Genomic DNA, 3,490 nt, shown 5'->3' with positions numbered 1-3,490 from the left:
TGAAATACAGAATGAATGAATATATAATACACAGAATGAATGAATGAATGAATGAATGAATGAATGAATGAATGAATGAATGAATGAATGAATGAATTGCTCAAGTGAACAAATGTCAATGTCATTAAGTGCTCCCTATTACGTCCGCGCTAGCAATAATGTATTTTATTTAACCGGGTGTTAAGTTGTATAATATGTCCTTTTAGTTTTAACATTTTTCTGAAGTCTCGACTTGATGGCAGGAATTAGTTTTTAATTTATTATAAAATAAGGGAACATGACAATATACAAATACAGAACAGGAAGTTACGTTGGAAAGTATAGCGTGTTAGTTTGGTCGGGCAAAAATTGATCTGGTTTTATCTCATGATTTCTGACGCACTATACCTTGTGTGGTGATTCTCTTTAGAGGGGTCCGGTACCATATCACCTTTACTTTCGATTTTGCCATCCTTATGACGAGACTTTGATTAACGGAATTTTTTTGCTTGTACAGATTTTCATTTCATCCATTATTTCACTAGTAATAACTAGGCTGTTTCGAGAGACATACATGAAGTATCCAACTGTTTGATTAGTGCAACATTTCTTTTATAAACAGAATTGTTTAAAATATTTGCAGTACTAATATCTAGGTTGTTATATCATACACAAGGTATTCTAGTATAGACGTTATATATCGTATACCAAATGACAATGTGTTATCTATTGCCAGAATCCTGCTGTTAAATCAAACAAGGTGAACTAACACTGGTACATATTATCAGGTAACGCTATTGTTCCAATACCATCATAGGAAATGACTAACATCGCCGGTGTGGAGCCTCAACTCTGCTTCAGATCAAATTTGTTTTTCTTCTTACCGTGTCTCTGGGTAAAATATGTGTAATATGTTATGTTCGGTTTGATCATCTAAATATAACATGAATGTATTACAATAATAAAATATTTTCACTGTTAAAATAGTGCTCAAAACATCAATTGTATAGTGATATAGAAATACCAGTGTTAAAATAGTGTTCAATACATCAATTGTAAAGCGTTATAGAAATATCACTGTTAAAATAGTGCTCAATATATCAATTATAGAGTGATATAGAAATACCACTGTTAAAATAGTGCTCAATATATCAATTATAGAGCGTTATAGAAATATCACTGTTACGATACTGCTCAATACATCAATTATAGAGAGATATAGAAATACCACTGTTAAAATAGTGCTCAATACATGAATTGTAAAGCGTTATAGAAATACCACTGTTAAAATAGTACATCAACACATCAATGGTAGAGCAATATAGAAACACCACTGTTAAAATAGTGCTCAATACAACAATTGCAGAACGATATAGAACCGTCACTATCAAAATAGTATTCAATACATCAATTGTAGAGCGATATAGAAACATCACTGTTAAAATAGTGCTTAATACATCAATTGTATGACATATTATTAACGGATTAAGGGATAGTGAAATTATAAAATGCTTAGTTTTAGAAGAATAGCAGAAACCACGAATGTTTGACTGAATATTAGAATTGGGCAAATTGATGTTATCAGTGACCCGATATAAATAATAAGTTTAGAGAACCTCCTTACAAGATTGTTGTTATCCGGGAACTATGATGAACACTTTAAAGCAAGCAGGTGTGACAAGAGTATTGACAATACAATGGTAGGTGTTAAAAAACAGACAGACAGACATTCCTTATTTTGAATAATTAATTTCAGCACATTTCGAGCATGATAGCTTTAAATAGGTCTAACCCAGCAGGTGTGATTAGTGTACTGATAATCTGGTGGTAATTACACATATTGTATTTATTTAGTCTGATTTAAATAAACCTCATCTATTTATAGCATCCTATTGATCTTAAACACCTTTTAACATAGAACTTAATAGCAGCCGTTAACATTAGAAAGTATCATCGTTGAGTTCAAAATTTGCGTAAATATTACAATTAATAATTCATAATTAGTTGTCTGAAGATCGCATAGGGTGAAACTCTGAGTAACAACAACATGTTTTAGGTTCTGTTTTAATATTTCTATTAATGTGTTATATAGTGAATATTTAATCCTCCTTTAATTTGATTCCTGATTTTGCCGCATAGACAGGGTCTATATCGGCTGGGTTTGTATATCTCAGAAAGTCTTCAGAAAGTCTTCAGAGATAATATGGTTAATATCGTCTATCAAGAAACGAAGGAATAAAACTAAATTGAAATTCTGGTTAAAAAAGGGATAACATATAAGGTGCAAATTGTTAATTATATTTCCGAGAGTGTTATACAGTATAAAACATCAGAAGGAATATATGCAATATTAAAAGCACTCAAAGGAACAAATTTGATCAAAAAGATACATAGATGGATAGCATGATTTAAAAATGTTTTCAGGTATAATTTACACCGTTTTAATAATGGAAATTTTGCATACTGCCCCTTTAATACTGTAATACTGCAATATATAATGCACTACTTAGAAATTCGATATTACAGGTTAATTATCTAAAATAGTTGACCTATATTCACCTGTAAAATTCTAGGTTGAACAGGTAAATCAGGTGTGCACTGTTACTATAAACAGAACGTATTTATTTATTCATAGTCTACTTTCGGTTTATTGTATTATGATTTCGACCACTAAATGAATCATATTTAGAAAATGTTGGATTCTGGGGAATCTCTTGAAATGTCAGGTGAGAACGTCAACTGTGAGATATTTTTTCTATTTAATGCTTATTTTAAGAAATTCGTCCTCATTCGACATGGTTATATACTTCTTGACTGACCTCGATAAGATCGACCCAAACGCAATGTTATTATTCTCATACAGTAGTGGGATCGGAATAGTAAGTAAGTGTCATTTTGGATCACCGTGTTGAATTAATGAATGAATTATTGAATCTCCGCAAGGCAAGGCAAAGTGACAAGGGGCATCAGAAGCCAAAGACTATACGCTACTTTGAAAGATTTTTCAATTTTTCAACTGCCTCAAAAGTAATAGCGTAACAAAAGTAAAACATTGGCAAATTACTTTATGTAAATCAGTAATTGTACAGTATGTAAAATTTGAGGATGTATTGAAGATCTGTATCTACTGTGACGAGAGTTATTGCAGTAATTCTAAGATTTTAGATTTGAAAGAACATCTGCTTTGTTTATAAATAAACGTCACAATACTCATTTCTGATTCTTTTTTTTAAATTGGGTAACTTTTGTAATGGTCTATTACAATCCAGAATACATGTATATTGGAGACCAATTTGATGAGGTACGGTGTCTGGTGTGGTAGAGTTATAGGTTAAAGGCGATTACCGATACAGTTGAACATAAGATAATTATCCCAGATGTGTCCAAAGCCATACGTCGTATATTCGGATCCAGAATACATGTATATTGGAGACCAATTTGACGAGGTACGGTGTCTGGTGTAATATAGGTTGTGTGTACGTCGTATATTCGGATCTTCCGTTTTCTATTG

Source organism: Lottia gigantea, assembly GCF_000327385.1.
Source record: "Lottia gigantea unplaced genomic scaffold LOTGIsca_36, whole genome shotgun sequence".
NCBI lineage: Eukaryota > Metazoa > Mollusca > Gastropoda > Lottiidae > Lottia > Lottia gigantea.
The sequence above is the reverse complement of the archived record's forward strand: the minus strand, read 5'-3'. Positions refer to the sequence as shown.